Genomic DNA, 17117 nt, shown 5'->3' with positions numbered 1-17117 from the left:
CTTTTTCTCTCTTCCCCTCTACCCACTCTCTCTGAACCCACTCATACCTGGGCATGAACTGGACAGTGAGACCTGCTTTGGCATTTGGATGTGTTTGTGCTTTGAGCACTGGGAGAGTTTTGTTTGTTTCCTTGACTTCCTTGCCCGCTTGCAAGTTCTTTCTTGTAGCACAATGATGAGTAATGTGTTGTTAACCTTGTGATGTGGTCATGCCAGTTGGAATATTTTTTTCTTTTTCCCTTGGTTCTTTCTGATGAGTATGTGACTCTTGGGTCACACTTGCTTTCCACAGTTCGTTCAAACAGAGAAGACTTTCTGTATTCAGAGGATTAGAAAATAGTCTCGAGGTTGAGAAGACTGTTAATATTCAATGTCTTCTGCCCAGCTGAAATCCAGTTTTGTTAGCATTTTAGGTTTATTCTTTAGCAAGTGTGATCCAAGAGAATACTTGTTAGATTATGGCCATTATCACCATGTGCCATATCTGGAATGAGTGGTATTCTGGAGTTAGGAGCTTAAAAACAGGCACAGGGAGTTTTTTCATGAGCATTACCTAGCAGAAAGCATTAAAAGATGCTTAAGTCTGTGAGAGTGATGAGCTAAATTCCAGTAGGAGTTGAATTCTAGGGATTAATAAGGTGGGATCAAGGTTGTGAGTGTCAAAACTATTTAGTATTGGGGATCCAGTCAATTTAGTATTTGGATTCCAGGAATATCTGGGCATGGCTCATGAGGTTAATGGATGATTTATGTGGGTGTGTCTAGCCTAGTGCTTGATACTTGATTTGGTGCACAATAAACGTTAGTTAAATCTTAAAAAGCTACTTGAATGCTGAGTATTGTCACTTTGTCTTCCTAGGGCAGCTGCCTCATCATTAACTCTTCCTTCTTTAGAAGAGTATTTGTTGAGCCTTTAACTGTGGGTAAAGCATTTGGGAAAGGGCTTGGGGTAACAAAGATTTATAATATCAGATTCTTGCTGAGACTTAACATTTATAAATTGAATCAGTTAGGCCTAGCATTTAAGGGGGTTATTTGTGATTTTGCTTTGCTAGAGTCAACCCTTTGCTTTTTTGATAGAAATAACTTCTTGACTCTTTGGTAGAATTAAAAATGCTTGCTTTTCAATTCCAGTTAAACTTTGCTTTAGCCAGAAGCCCTAGAGCTATCTAGGGGGGTTTGATCTTTGATATTTGAGATAGTTGCCTATGATGTTTCCTTTTATCCCCTCTCCATTTTTTTTAGTAAATAAGATAATATATTTGAAAGTGTTTTGTGAACCACAAAGCTAGTGGTTGCTATCACCACCACCATCATTACTAATAATAACATTAAAAATATTAATGGAATGGGATTCATTTTTACAGGGGTTGGTTTCCTGGATTAATTTCAAGGAGAAGAACTCAGAGGACAATGGGATATTTGCCAGATGACTTGTGTACTAATTGATACCTTTTGTAGTTTTTGTGGAAGGGAGAAGGAAAAGCAGAGACCTGACACCCTGAGAACTTGGCCTGGTGCTATGTCTTCGTGAAGGGTTACCTATACTACTTTGATGTGCTCTGTGGTGGCAAGAAAATTTAACAGGATTTATCATCTGTTTGACCTTAGAGGCTTATAGTACATTTTACTGGAAGCATCTGTCTACATAGGAAACAACTTATCCCAGTTTATTGGTAAGATCAACCACATTCCTATATTATGGATCTTATAATAAATAACAAAATTATGTTGGTCCAGGATAGTATCTGCCTGGCCTCCCAGTGTAGGAAGATTGAGGAAACAGTGCCTTTGACCAAAATATTTGGTTAGGTGTTATCATTAAAAGCCTTTACAGTCAACTTCTGATGATTGGTGTTCTTAGAGAAGAACATGTGATTTTTATAATCCAAAAGAGCAACTTGTTCAGTAAATTTTGAAAAGACCTCTTACTTTTAAAAATTTCCTTGCCATCCTTTTCTGTCTCTAGTGCCTGGCACTCAGTAAATCTTTGTTGAATAAAGGAAGTTAGCTGATACCGATCTTAGGGTTTTCTCTGGAACCAGCCCATTAGATGAACTTCTAGAAAGCAGGGATAATGCCTTACTAGTTGATGCATGATGTGTCCCCTCCGCTTAGCAGACTGCCTGGCACTGAGCGGGTCCTTAATAAGTGCTTATTGAATGATTGAGTCAGGAGGTTAAAGTTTTCATAAGGGAGAATTGTGTGACCTCGGTGCTGCTGTGCTGATGGTGGCCCTTCCTTAGAGGAAGAAGAAATGTAGCTTTTCTGCAAATAAACCTGAATAAATGTGAATGCGAGGAAAGTGATTGCTTTGATGCTTCCAGGCATTTTACATTTTTGGACAAGGAGAAGTAATGTGTTAAAGGTTGGTGCTTTCTCTCTTGGTTTTTATGTTTTATTCTGTTCAAAATTTAGTTAATGCTGTGATTTCTTAACATAGGAGAAGTGTATTATAGCTTCAAACTATCAATAGAAAAGAAAAAGAAAAAATCTCTCCCTATGTCACACATAATTTTATAATTTTATAAAACTTAAATTTTACAGAACTTCAGACCTTAGGGATATAAGGCTAGAAGAATACAGTATTCTCAAATCCAATTTATATTTTTAGTGGTGACGATCAAAACAAAAATGATGATTTGAGCATGTTTTCATGATTTTCTTTATAGATGATTTCCCTTCTCCAATATGGTTTGCTTAAGTGATTAAATTTCCCAGGTACACATTTTTTTCTTTGATATACATCTGTAGAAGTAAGAGATTTATCTGGGTGGCAGGAGGAAAAGATGTTTTCATATATCAATCCACAGTGCAGATTACATGGAGAATTGAAAGTTATCAATATATATGAAGTCAAGTGAAGATTTCTGGAATGGGTGTTAACAGATTTATGTTCTACACACAGTTTTCTTGCTAGTTAGCTGTGTGGCTTTGGGCAAGTCACTTAATCTCACTCACCTGGTTCTCAGTGTTCCTTTTTTTTTTTAATTTTATTTATTTATGGCTGTGTTGGGTCTTCGTTTCTGTGCGAGGGCTTTCTCTAGTTGCGGCAAGTGGGGGCCACTCTTCATCGCGGTGCGCAGGCCTCTCACTATCGCGGCCTCTCTTGTTGCGGAGCACAGGCTCCAGACGCGCAGGCTCAGTAGTTGTGGCTCACGGGCCTAGTCACGCCGCGGCATGTGGGATCTTCCCAGACCAGGGCTCAAACTCGTGTCCCCCGCATTGGCAGGCAGATTCTCAACCACTGCGCCACCAGGGAAGCCCATCAGTGTTCTTTGTGTAACTTGAGGGTGTGGAATGAAATGATCTCTGATATCCTAGTTCTAAAGTCCATAATTCTAGAGTGCCAAACAAGGAAAATAGACTGACTTTCTGTACCTTACCACCAGCCTTGTTCCATATAAGACCTGAATGTGAAATGTTAATTATGTAAATATTAGAAGTGTATAACCTATATTCCCAGGTAGACTAGACTTGTCAGATTGTATTATATGCTTGTAACTAATTTTGCGTGCATAAATATGAGGCTTGCTTGCTTTTTTTTTTTTTAATTGTTTGTTTGTTTATTTATTTATTTATTTATTTTTGGCTGCATTGGGTCTTGTTGCTGTGCGCAGCCTTTCTCTAGTTGTGCCGAGCGGGGGCTACTCTTCGTTGCGTTGCGCGGACTTCTCATTGCTGTGGCTTCTCTTGTTGTGGAGCATGGGCTCTAAGCACGTGGGCTTCAGTAGTTGTGGCGCACGGGCTTAGTTGCCCTGTGGCATGTGGGTTCTTCCTGGATCAGGGATCGAACCCATGTCCCCTTCATTGGCAGATGGATTCTTAACCACTGTGCCACCAGAAGCTTGCTTGCTTTTAAAAGAGAAATTATTATCACAAAAGGTACAACTTATACAAATGAAAGAGACCCACAAATAATGCTCAGGGTTGGAGTTTCTGCTTCTTTTTTTTTTTTTAATTAATTAATTTATTTAATTTATTTATTTTATTTTTGACTGTGTTGGGTCTTCGTTTCTGTGTGAGGGCTTTCTCTAGTTGCGGCAAGCGGGGGCCACTCTTCATCGCGGTGCGCAGGCCTCTCACTATCACGGCCTCTCTTGTTGCGGAGCACAGGCTCCAGACACGCAGGCTCAGTAGTTGTGGCTCACGGGCCCAGTTGCTCCGCGGCATGTGGGATCTTCCCAGACCAGGGCTCGAACCTGTGTCCCCCTGTATCGGCAGGCGGATTCTCAACCACTGCGCCACCAGGGAAGCTCCTCTGCTTCTTAACTCTAACCTGGAAATAGAAATAGGTGTGTGTTGGCAGGATTGGTGGGGGATGGGGAGGGTGGTGGTGGCTAGTAGACAGTGTGGGTGAATGTGGATAGTAGTTATAAAAGCAAAGTATTAAAGAGTTCTTCAGCTTGTGGACTTTGCATGGCTAGACTGATTTCATTTTGCTATAAATCCCTGGAGAACTGACATGAACCCTGTATTCAAATTCAGAATATGTAGGTCCAAGCTCCTTGCTATCTGGGTATCATGCAAGCTTTGTAAGCTTCTCTCTGTGTATGTGTTTTCCATCAGAAAAGAGGGGATTAAAAATCTCAAAGGGTATATAATTTTTAAAATTGTTATTAAATGAGGCCATATTTGTGAAAGTGCTTTAAAAACAAAAAATTACAGTGAAAGAGAAGCTATTCTTAGTGAACAGACAGCTGTACAAATGTATTTGTTCATATAGACCTTTATTTTACATATCTATGGGGTGAATGGTGACATTTGAAACCCGTAAATATTCACCAGCCTGTTTTAGGTATAGATGAGCTCTTAGTTAACTACACACATGGACTACCGTGAATAATTTAGAACCACAAATATTTGTTGGGCATCTGCTATGTGCCAAGCAGTTTGTTAGGCCTGTTTAGAATTTTTAAAGGTATAAAAGAAAGGTGCCAAGCTCAAGGATCTTTATTTTTTTTTTTTAATTTTTTTTTTACATCTTTATTGGAGTATGATCGCTTTACAATGGTGTGTTAGTTTCTGCTTTATAACAAAGTGAATCAGTTATACATATACATATGTTCCCATATCTCTTCCCTCTTGCATCTCCCTCCCTCCTGCCCTCCCTATCCCACCCCTCTAGGTGGTCACAAAGCACCAAGCTGATCTCCCTGTGCTATGCGGTTGCTTCCCACTAGCTATCTATTTTACGTTTAGTAGTGTATATATGTCCATGACACTCTCTCACTTTGTCACAGCTTACCCTTCCCCCTCCCCATATCCTCAAGTCCATTCTCTAGTAGGTCTGTGTCTTTATTCCCGTCTTGCCACTAGGTTCTTCATGACCTTTTTTTTTTTTTCCTTAGATTCCATATATATGTGTTAGCATACTGTATTTGTTTTTCTCTTTCTGACTTACTTCACTTCGTATGACAGACTCTAACTCCATCCTCCTCACTACAAATATCTCCATTTCATTTCTTTTTATGGCTGAGTAATATTCCATTGTATATATGTGCCACATCTTCTTTATCCATTCATCCGATGATGGACACTTAGGTTGCTTCCATGTCCTGGCTATTGTAAATAGAGCTGCAATGAACATTTTGGTACATGACTCTTTTTGAATTACGGTTTTCTCAGGGTATATGCCCAGTAGTGGGATTGCTGGGTCGTATGGTAGTTCTATTTTTAGTTTTTTAAGGAACCTTCATACTGTTCTCCATAGTGGCTGTATCAATTTACATTCCCACCAACAGTGCAAGAGAGTTCCCTTTTCTCCACACCCTCTCCAGCATTTATTGTTTCTAGATTTTTTGATGATGGCCATTCTGACCGGTGTGAGATGATATCTCATTGTAGTTTTGATTTGCATTTCTCTGATGATTAATGATGTTGAACATTCTTTCATGTGTTTGTTGGCAATCTGTATATCTTCTTTGGAGAAATGTCTATTTAGGTCTTCTGCCCATTTTTGGATTGGGTTGTTTGTTTTTTTGTTATTGAAGCTCAAGGATCTTAATTCTACCTAGAATGTATCTTGTCCTCCAGCCTTACACATCCTAAAGACTCAGTTTGAGAAACTTCCCTAACCCATCAAGGTAAACTAGTTGCTCCTAATACCTCTTCCTACCCCACTGGGCACTGAAAACGTGTTTAGATTTCTCACACCAGACTGGAGTGCCTTGAAGGTAGGACTCTGGCTTCTGTTCTTCATTTGTATCCCCAGGCTGTGGTGGACCAGTCTTGGTAAATTTTGAATGAATGACTGTTAGTCAGATTGGCGAGATAAGTATCCAGAAGGCCAACTAATATGATAAGGCAGTATCAACAGCAAGTGCCAGTGAATTTTTCACATATTGTACCTATGGGAGTTCAAATGAGGTTTAGATACAGCCAGGAAAGATGGAACAGTGGCACTTGCAGGTGGAGAATTAAAAAAAATAATAATAGTAATAAAAAGTGTCTTTGAACTGAATTATATCATTTTATAAAAGGCAAATTTCATTTTCTGATTGAGGCTTTTGTAAAAATTAATAGTTGTATGCTGAAGGAAGTTAATTTATCAGAAGGAATTTACAAAGTGAATTAATTTCCTGTGGATAGCTAATCTCAGATAGGATAGTAATTGGAATTTTTTTCCCTTCTGCTATTTCTACCCTTGAATGGAAGTTCTGTAATTGACAGTGAAATGACCAGTAGTTAGGAATCAAGAAGGGGAGAGAAGGTTGTCAGCTACTGAATATTTGAGGGTTGATTCTAGAGAAATAGTGTTTTGCTATTAGACTAGCCTCTGTTGATTTGTAGTATTTATTTTTCTCTCATGTCAAAAGTTCAGTAATGAGAATACTTTTTAAAATAAATTTATGTATTTATTTTTTATTTTTGGCTGCATTGGGTCATCATTGCTGTGCGCGGGCTTTCTCTAGTTGCGGCGACTGGGGGCTACTCTTTGTTGTGGTGCACGGGCTTTACATTGAGGTGGCTTCTCTTGTTGAGGAGCACGGGCTCTAGGTGCACAGGCTTCAGTAGTTGTGGCATGCGGACTCAGTAGTTGTGGCTCACGGGCTCTAGAGCGCAGGCTCAGTAGTTGTGGCGCACGGGCTTCGTTGCTCCGCGGCATGTGGGATCCTCCCGGACCAGGGCTCGAACCCATGTCCCCTGCACTGGCAGGTGGATTCTTAACCACTGCGCCACCAGGGAAGTCCTATTTTTAAGGGCTCAGTAGAACTTTTGTTTTTACAGGCTATTCTTTTAAAAGTTGAACTTACTGAGAATCAAACCTTGGGCTATCCTCGACCTTAGCTGAAAGGAAAAAGAAAAAATTCATTGTGTGTGGCAAATAGACATACTGGTCTGGAACTAAAAAAAATAAACATTAACATGGTTTCTGTTTCTATTCCAGTTACTCTTGTGCCAATATTATAATAATAGACTTTCTCTGTGACTGTCTCTGCCCTTATTTTTCCAAAGGTCACTTCCATTGTACAAGCCTTCCAAATTATTAAATTTCCCAAATAACTGTAATCCAGGGAGCCTTTTATCAGTAGCACTGGAAAGACAAATAAATACCAGTTCATAAGGAGTTCTCTGTGAACTTCTGTCTCATTTGTATATTAGCATTTGGCTATTTATGGGATTTGTCTCTTAGAAATTTATTTTGCTGTTTGTAGCCCGATAAAAAACTAGAAACTTTTGAAAAGAAATAGTTAAATCTTGTTCTGACTCATACACATACCAGTTGTAGTGATAAAGTCCAGGGGCCAATTCTTGAGTCCTTACTGGTGTGTAAACACAATAGCATTGTTTTGGGAGTGGTAAATTATATGATCGGGTTAAGTTTTTTTCTCTTAAGTTTGTTTTTGGGGGAGAAAATAGACATTCCCCAAGTATACATTGTAGTGGAGGTAGAAAACATCTCAGAATTGTGCAGGGTGAGTAGGATTATTCCTTCCAGTTATCCAAAAAATAGACATTGTGCATGAGATTAGGTGAATATTATAGAGTCTTTGAATCTGGAATGAGGAGAGTATAGTAAGGTGGGGAGATAGGGCTGGTAGATTAAGGCATTAGAATTTCGGTCAATATGTGTGAAATTGCTGTTCCTGGACATTTGGGGATGAAGGAGCTATTTAGCTATGTCTGTACCTCTAGGAGAGGACAGACATTTTTCTTTTGCTCTTTTTTTTGAGGGACCATCTGGTAGAAGATGCAGGTAAGGGAGTTCCCTTTACGACGTTTTCTTGAGGACTTGAGGAGTTGAAAGACACTGGAATGGGAGTGATAGAGCACGTACAGTGTGTATGTGTTAAGACTGTGCCTTGGAAACCGTTGTAGGACTGGAGAGTTTGTTTGGAGAAGTAGGGGGAGCTTCTGAAGGAGAGATACAGAGGCTGTGTTGGGCATACAGTGGAGTGAGGCAGAGCGTGTGGGAGGGAATTAGGCAAGAAAGCAACTGACATTTTTTGAGGACTTACTGTGTGCTAGACACTGCCCTAAAGGCTTTTCATATCTTAAGTTACTTAATCCTAACAAGAGGTCTGAAGTGTAGGTATTTTCCCCAAGGAACAGAGGCACAAAACAGTCATATTACTTACCCATGATTGCACCACCATTAGTAGTAGATCAGGGATTTGAATCTAGATCTGTCTGAATCCAGAGCCTATTCTCTCTCTCCAGGTGGAGTTGAAAGGAGTTGAAGCAGTGAGGGTAGACTTGCACATGGTGGACTGCCTGTGTTGCCTCAGTCCTCCTCCCTGGACTAAGTGTGATTTAGTGCAAGTGTCTGGTCTTGGGAGTCAGATTGGCTGGACTCGTAAAGATTCTGGTTCTACCACTTTTTCAAACTGTATAACCTTGGGTAGGTTATCTAACCTTTGTGAGCTTTAGCATCTCCATCTAGAATATGGAGTTAATACAGACAAACCTCTAAGAGTTGTTTGGAAGTTTAAATGAAAACAGTGTCTAAAACTTTAACACATATTACTTCCTTTTCCTTCTTTTCTTCCATTTAGACCCATCTTATTATCTCTGGGTTATAACATTTAGTGATACATAGGTCTCTTTAGTATGGAACTCGGTCAATTCTTTTTTTTCTAAGAAGGTTATATTCTGTTTCTTTCACTTGGGAGGATGTATATTAACTAAAAACAATCTGCCAAGACAGTCTTTCATCTCTCCCGCCCACCTAGTCAAGAACTGTGTGAAAGTCTAAGGGTTTCTGTCCCTTCTCTTTCTCCCTGTCTGGATTCCTTGGGACTGACATCATAGACGTGGAGGAGTTGCTGACCTTTGAAAATTCTTGACAGTCTTGAATGTTGTGGTTTTCCAGTGAGTTTGGGGAGGAGTTGGAGAGTACTCAGACACAGCTGTAATGCATCAGTGGGACCAGGAGAGTGGGTATAGTGTGAGAATGTGGACACTTTGGGGGATGTTGTAGATGAGAGAATGTAGGGTCAGTAGTTTCTCATGCATTTTAATATAGCTGTATTATCTACAGTCGGTATTTAATTTTAAGTCGCTTTTCTCTGTTACTAAGTAGTTAGTTGGGCACTCAGATCATGCAGACTGGTTTTAATATTAATCTGAGCTAAACGTTTAGGGAGAGAAATCTGTTGCAAATAAGATCATATTACAATCTTAAGCAAATGTATTTGAGATGAGCAGCGTTTACAACACTGTAAACACTTTGAGATGACTTGCCTGTTTACAACACTGATTATCTGATTATCGACAATACTGTTGTGTGTGTGTATGTGTAGTGGGAAATTGTACAAGTAGAATTCAGTTTATCTGAACAAAAATTGAGTACCTACCAGGTGCTTGGATGCTAGGAATACAGGATGAACAAGACAAGATTCCTGCCCTCAAATTGCTCATGGTTTAGTGGGGAGACAGACATGTAAATAAACACAAATACTGTGCAGTGTGATAAAGAATATGATAGAGGTAGAGTACAAGATGTAACACCAAGGAGGAAGCAGGCACTTTAACTTGAGAAGCCAGGGAAGGTTTTGCAGATGAGGTAGTACTTAAGTTAGCCTTAAAGAAGAAATAAGAATTCACCTGCTAGGCCAGGAGTCATTCCAGGCAGAGGGAACAACATTCACAAAGGAACTGAAATGTGAAGCACGTAGTATATGCTTGGGGAACTACCAGTACAAGGAGGGGAATGATGGGAGGTAGATAAGGCTCAGGGTTAGGTAGAGCCAGATCATGAAGGGCCTCGTTTGTCATGTATAGGAATTTGGATATTAAGCTTTAGTCACTGAGGATCCAATAAAGAATTCAGAGCAGTGGGATATAATACTATCATATTTGTATTTTAGATTGATCAGCCTCTGCAAGCAACCACTGTGAAAAGTGGCTGGAGAGAGGAAGAGGGAGAAATTAGGAAGCTACTTACCGGGGTCCAGGTTATGAACGTCTGAAGGTGTTGGATGGATTTGAGAATTTTTTAAGGTTAAAATTAGTAAACCTTAGTAAAGGACTATTTGTGAGCGAGGATAAGGCACAGAGAAATCCAGGGTAGTTCCCAGGCTTGTGACTTGAGTGATAGGAGGGATGGTGGTACCACTTGCTAGAACAGGCAATACCAGAAGAAGAATAGCTTGTAAGGGTGGGGGACAGAGATAGAGAATGGGCTCATGTTTTTATATGCTGAGCTTGAAGTACCTGTGGGATTCCTGGGTGAGTTGGAAAGAGTTGGGGACTGCGAATGCATTTTTAAAAATTAATTAATTAATTAATTAATTAATTTTTGGCTGCGTTGGGTCTTCATTGCTGCGCACGGCCTTTCTCTAGTTGCATTGAGCGGGGGCTACTCTTCGTTGCGGTGTGTGGGCTTCTCATTGTGTGGCTTCTCTTGTTGTGGAGCATGGGCTCTAGGCGCACGGGCTTCAGTAATTGCAGCACGCGGGCTCAGTAGTTGTGGCTTGCGGGCTCTAGAGCGCAGGCTCAGTAGTTGTGGCTCATGGGCTCTAGAGCGCAGGCTCAGTAGTTGTGGCACATGGGCTTAGTTGCTCCACGGCATGTGGGATCTTCCTGGACCAGGGCTTGAGCACCACTGCACCACCAGGGAAGTCCCTACAAAGAGATACTTTAGATAAGCAGTAAGGAGGATGGTGATGATCTTATCTATAAGACAGTGGTGCCATTGTCTTTCTATAGAAGCCCATTTTAGTAGGTCGAGGACTGACCATAAGGTGAGAAAGTAGCATCAGTGACTGTAGGCTAATTTAAGGAGTTTTGCAGGGAAGAAGAGAATAGCAGCCAGCAGGTAGGGCAGAGGAGGAAACCTGAAGGAACTTCTCTTGCTTCGTTTCATTATTTTTTCTGTGAAGTCAGAGGGAAGGTCATCTACCAGGAGTAAGGGAGGTAATAAGGTTTTGGTGGGAGGCTCAGGGAGAATGGCAAAGGTGTGGGGTAGTAGTTGAGAAGACTGGTTAGATAGCGAAGTCAAGCAAAAGACTGCAGTGTTTCATTGAAAGGAATGAGATGGAACACCATATATCTGTAGTCACGTTGCTCTGTAGTATAATGTGATCTTGTCTTGTGCAGTAGCCCTATGTAGTAGCAGAGAAGTTGAATGTGGGGTCCATCCAGGTTGGGCCAATGAAATGGAAGGATAAGGATAAGTTTTTACAGGAAAATAAAGTCATCACTCATTGTGTTTATGTTCAGGTAGGTAAGAAGGAGCAAAGTGGAATCTATCTGTTTTTCTCAGTCTTCTCTGCTCTCATCCTAGTCTAGCTCACCATCATCTCTTTTCCAGTAGTTTTCTAAACAAGTCTCCCTAAATCCACTTGTGTTCCCTACAAACTATTCTTCCCACTGCAACCAAGGTGATCTTTTAATGATATAAATCTGATCATGTCCTATCCCTGCCTACAACCCTTCAAAGCCTTCTCATTACTTTTAGGATAAAATCTCAATCTTCATTAGGGTCCACTAGGCCCTTTCTTTATCCTCATTTTGCACCATTTTCACTTCTGTGTTCCTCCTTGCCACAGAACATTGATATGTGTTTCCTCTGCTAAGAGCATTCTTTCTTTCTCAGTTTGTCTCCAATGCCTACTCATTCGTCAGTTCTTAGGTGTAATGTCACTTTCTTGGGAAAGCTTTTCCTGACTCCCTATAGGCTATAACACCCCTCCCCCCAATATTTTTCCCTATTATGATTGTAATTGTGAAATTTTGTGGGTTTTTTTCCTCCATACTGGAAGCTTTGTGAGGATAGAGATTATGTCTAGTTCATGGTTGTGTTCCTAGTCCTGACCGTAGTGCCTGACACAGAGTAGGCACTCCATGAATTTTTGTTGAGTCAATGAATAAGGTGGTTAAGGAATTGGATGTCTTAGTCTGAGGTGAGGATGTCTTGAGGTGAGATAGCAGGTTCAGTAGTAAGGAAAAGCTGGAGGGAGATGAGGTTGTAGCCAGAGTAAGATGTTGGGAGTTGAAGATTTAGAGGTGGAATGGTTTCAGGGCATGGCAGGGTCCAGGACTGAGTTGTTGAAGTGGAGATGGAGGTCTTTGCATTTGATGAGATTATGAAACTCTAAGGCAGAAATGTTGGATGGATTATGCAGGTGGGTGTTGAAATTGCTCAGGAAGGTGGTAGGATTTGAACTGAGGAAAATATAAGGCAGGTGTCTAAGTCATTAATAAACACTGAGAGACAGGCACAGCCCTTTCCTATGGTGAAAGAATTGAATGGATAAGAATCAGTGCAGTTCTGGGAATCAGTAATGACTTAGTCCCTAGGGAAGCAGCATGGTACAGTAGAGAGAGCATGTGTTCAAAATATCTGGGTTCAGACTTTGGGTAACCCACCTGACTTTTCAAACCTTATACCTTTCTCTACTTGTAAACTGGGAATAATAAGCCTGCTCTAGGGGTTTTGTTGTTAATGAATAAGATAGTGTTTTTGAAAGTGCTTACTTAATATTAACTTGTTAGTTTTTATTCTTTTTTTAAAAATTTTATTTATTTATTATTTATTATTATTTTTGGCTGTGTGGGTCTTCATTTCTGTGCGAGGGCTTTCTCTAGTTGTGGCAAGCGGGGGCCACTCTTCATCGCGGTGCGCGGGCCTCTCACTATTGTGGCCTCTCTTGTTGCGGAGCACAGGTTCCTGACGCGCAGGCTCAGTAGTTGTGGCTCACGGGCCTAGTTGCTCCGCGGCATGTGGGATCTTCCCAGACCAGGGCTCGAACCCGTGTCCCCTGCATTGGCACGCAGATTCTCAACCACTGTGCCACCAGGGAAGCCCTAGTTTTTATTCTTGATTGCTGTCATCACTTCAAGAGGGCATGGAAGTGTGGAAGTAGGGATTAGAGGCAAAGATAGCAGAATTGAATTTTAAACAAGGTACATGACTTCATTTATTCCACTTGTTGAGTTTGTACTGTAGGGTCAGCATAAACATTTATGAATGAATACAGGTAAAAGCAAGTATTGATATAAGGAAGAATTTTGTAAAAGAAAAGAAAAAGGCACTGGCTGGCTTATGATAACATTGCAGTGTTGACCTACAACAAATTTTTATGGAAAGAAATGCTATATCTATTCCTTTTCCATGAAAATTCCATCATTCCTGGGAGTAGATTTTATTGTTCTAGAGAAGAGATCAAGGACCATTATGTGAGAGTTAGAGAGAGGGGGGCTGGTGATTTAGTTTACAAAAGCATGTTCTAACAATTAGAGCTGTCCAACAATAAAATGGACATTGTGGCAAAGAAATGAGTCTCCATCAGAGCTTGTATTCATGTGGAGACTGGATGATTTATCTGTCAGAGATGTAATAGAAGGATTCTTGCATTGGGGCAGACATTGGTTTAAATAATCCCTAAAGTCCCACCAATTGGAAGGTTGGAGGATTTTGACTCCAATTTAGATTTGTCTAAACACCATTCAATCAAAAAATATTTGAGTACCTCTTCTGTTTCATTTGAAAGTTTGAAAGCCAGTGTTTTGTTTTCTTTTTTTTCCTTCCTGTGTGCTGAGAGTCAAGGACTGTGAGTCTTAGTCATTGCCTTGGATATTCCCATTTGGAATTTAAGAAGCTCAAGCCAGGTGTTGGTAGTGATGTAACAAAAGCTGCAGTCCTCACCTGTTGGGTGGGGTTAGGGTGGAGTCCATGGCATGCACCTGGAGACATCAAATATAAGAATGGGCTGCCCAGAAGTTTGGTTTAGTGCTTCGAATTTTTGAGCAAGTCATTCTAGATAATGTTGGACCTTGAAATTATTTATTTATTTATTTTGCAGATGACTTACTCAGAATTAATTCTTTTTTGTTTTTTGGAAATTATTTTTAAAAAATATTTTTTTAAAAGAATATCCTACTATGTTGGCATATGAGGTCTACGATGCCATGACACTGATGGTTTTCATTGGCTTCTCTCACTCAAAAGCCTCTGGCTGGCTGGAAAATTGCCTATAAGCCTGTGGCTTAATCAACTCCTCTCTTCTGCTGAGTACCTTTTTGTTGATTGTTATTTGTGTACTTACTGTATATTTCCCACATCCTTTCAGTAAGTTATTAGAGTGGCTTTACCAAGTTCCTTTGCATGTTTTTTTAAGAGAGAAGGTTGAAATTCATTTTGTAGCTGTGCTCTTGGTTTTGGATTATTCATGTGTTTAAGTTATTTGGGCTGCTACCATGCCCTGTGACCTAAGACAGTGACTAAAATGGGCTTGAAGAAGGAATTCTTGTCTATATTAGAGGAAAGGGAAACCACTCATTCATCTGTGAATTTTGAAGGAATTTAATTCTTAAGTATTTTATCTGAGGAACTAAGTTATTTAATAACAACATTTTGAATTTGAGGTATCTTAGGCCAAAAGTTCTTTATGTAATGGTAGTCTTCTCTGACAGTTGTGATATTAAAATGGAAGTAAATTAGACATTGATAATATGCAGACCAAAAGAGAATGTAAGGATCATAGTTTGAGGCTATAGTGAACTAAAGAAGTTCATTTTTTAAACCTGGGAAGGATCTTAGAAGTCATCGAATCCAAGTCTAGGATACACGAGAAGCAACTGACACCCTGTAAGTAATTTGACCAAAGTCACCCAGCTAATATATATAAGTGTAGGTAGAACTCTTCTGATATGAGGGTGGTGGAAGTGACAGTATGTTGATGTCTCTAGAAAGGAGAGTTTGTAAAACTTTGAGAGATGGATTGGGACTGGGACAGACCATTAGAAATAGTGGGGTGATGTGAAAGATGAAGTACCCTTGAATTTCTCTTCTTTTTATGTTTTTTTTAAAATTTTATTTTTGTTTTTATTTACTTATTTATTTTTGGCTGCGTTGGGTCTTCATTGCTGGGTGCGGCCTCTGTCTAGTTGCGGTGAGTGGGGGCTACTCCTTGTTGTGGTGCGCGAGGCTTCTCACGCGGTGGCTTCTCTTGTTGTGGAGCACGGGCTTTAGGTGCGCATGCTTCAGTAGTTGCAGCTTGCAGGCTCAGTAGTTGTGGCGCACAGGCTTAGTTGCTCCGCGGCATGTGGCATCTTCCCAGACCAGGGATCGAACCCGTGTTCCCTGCATTGGCAGGCGGATTCTTAACCACGGCGCCACCAGGGAAGTCCCACCCTCACATTTCTGATCTTCTGAGTTAAGCCTCAAATTGATTGGTTTGGTGGTGGCTGATGTGGAGGTTCAGTTAGTCATTTAATCATTTATTCATCAGGCATTTCTTGACTGTCGACAGTAATGTAGATGCTGTGCTAGATGTTGCGGCTACAAATAGGAATTAAACATGTCCCTCTGCTCCTGGACCTCTTGTACTCATGGAACAGTACAAGAAGGAACTTTCTATTTTGCCATCTCTCTCCAAAAAAAAAAATTCTACATGAAGTTATTAAGTTAGTGGCCTGCTGGTTTTATAACCCACAAATCACTGCTGTCTATTTGCCTTACTATTTCTAAGGAATTTAGATAATTAGGATCTGATCACACCACTAAAGAAGCTGTGTCTTGGGGTCAGGGGAGGTGTGATGAAAAAGTACCTGAGAATCACCCTTAGAGTTTAGGTTGTTTAGAAGGAGATGCTTCTGAAGAGACAGTCACCTGAGCCACCCTGTTGCCTTTGAGAACTCTACTTCTGGCATTCCGCCAAAGCAGGGGACTGGTGGGTGTGGTGGGGCAGGTATGTGCCTGGTGAATGTACCAGCAAGTCCTCTTTTACAGAGAACTGTAAACCTGTCTGAAATGGCAGATTTTGGTGAGAAGTTGTTCTTCCCTCGGTTATTGCTCCCTCCGCTGGGACTGCTAACTTCAGAGGAATGTGGATTGGTGCCAGGCCGACAGGTCAGGGACATAGTTTCTGCCAAAGTCAGATCTGAAAGAAGCGATCTTTTTCAGGTGAACTTACTTGGTGGTCATTTGTCCTGAGTGGAGAAAGGCATGTTTCCTGGGTTCATGAAGTTAGTGGACAAAGATTGACCTTTGTTATGAACCTTTGGGATCTCCACTCTGCTTTGCATAATCGCAGATTGTTTTATTTTGAGTGGTCTTATTTTTTTAAATTTTTTAGGCCGCGCTGCTTGGCTTGTAGGATCTTAGTTCCCCGACCAGGCATCGAACCCATGCCCCCTGCAGTGGAAGCGCAGCGTCCTAACCATTGGACCGCCAGGAAAGTCCCTATTTTGAGTGAGTTTAGATAACAGTTTGCTCCTCCCATTTCCTCAGCTAGCATCAGAATACTAGTCAACTCTAAAGTTATTCAGTGTATAGTATTCATTCATTCAGTAAAATGTTTGCTGAGAGCCGTGTGCCAAGCACTGTGCCAAGGGATACATGCTGGGGATACATTAGTGGACAAAACACACAAGCTCTGTACTTTCAAGAAACTTTTATGTTGGAGGAGGAGGCTAGACAGCAACCAACTAAAATAATTTCAGGGTATTTCAAGTGCCAAGAAGGAAATAAACAGGCGCTATGTAAGAGAATAATGCAGGTGGGGAATTCTTCAGGGTGGTAGTCTGCTGCTTCCTTCCATTAGTTTGGATAAGCAAACTGATGGGTAGAAATGTAATACTCTAGAAAGGTAAGGAAGAGCATTATTTGGAGTGGTATTATGGTTTTGTGGTTAACGTAGTAGTTAAGAAATTAATATAGGTGAAAT

General features: G+C 40.6%; 1 protein-coding gene across 3 annotated transcripts in view; it reads left to right on the top strand.

The window, feature by feature from the left end:
* The window catches only part of OTUD7B (OTU deubiquitinase 7B), a 57487-nt gene that overhangs the window by 14417 nt on the left and 25953 nt on the right, over positions 1-17117 (top strand). The window contains exon 1 of one of the 3 annotated variants that reach the window (XM_007177958.2): positions 1511-1676. The exons of the other annotated variants lie outside the window; for them this stretch is intronic. The gene's annotated coding sequence lies outside the window, so the exon portion shown is untranslated. Of the gene's footprint in view, positions 1-1510; positions 1677-17117 lie in introns of those variants that run through there. 3 annotated transcript variants of the gene reach the window in all.

The sequence above is a fragment of the Balaenoptera acutorostrata genome, chromosome 1 (assembly GCF_949987535.1).
Source record: "Balaenoptera acutorostrata chromosome 1, mBalAcu1.1, whole genome shotgun sequence".
NCBI lineage: Eukaryota > Metazoa > Chordata > Mammalia > Artiodactyla > Balaenopteridae > Balaenoptera > Balaenoptera acutorostrata.
The sequence above is the reverse complement of the archived record's forward strand: the minus strand, read 5'-3'. Positions and strand labels throughout refer to the sequence as shown.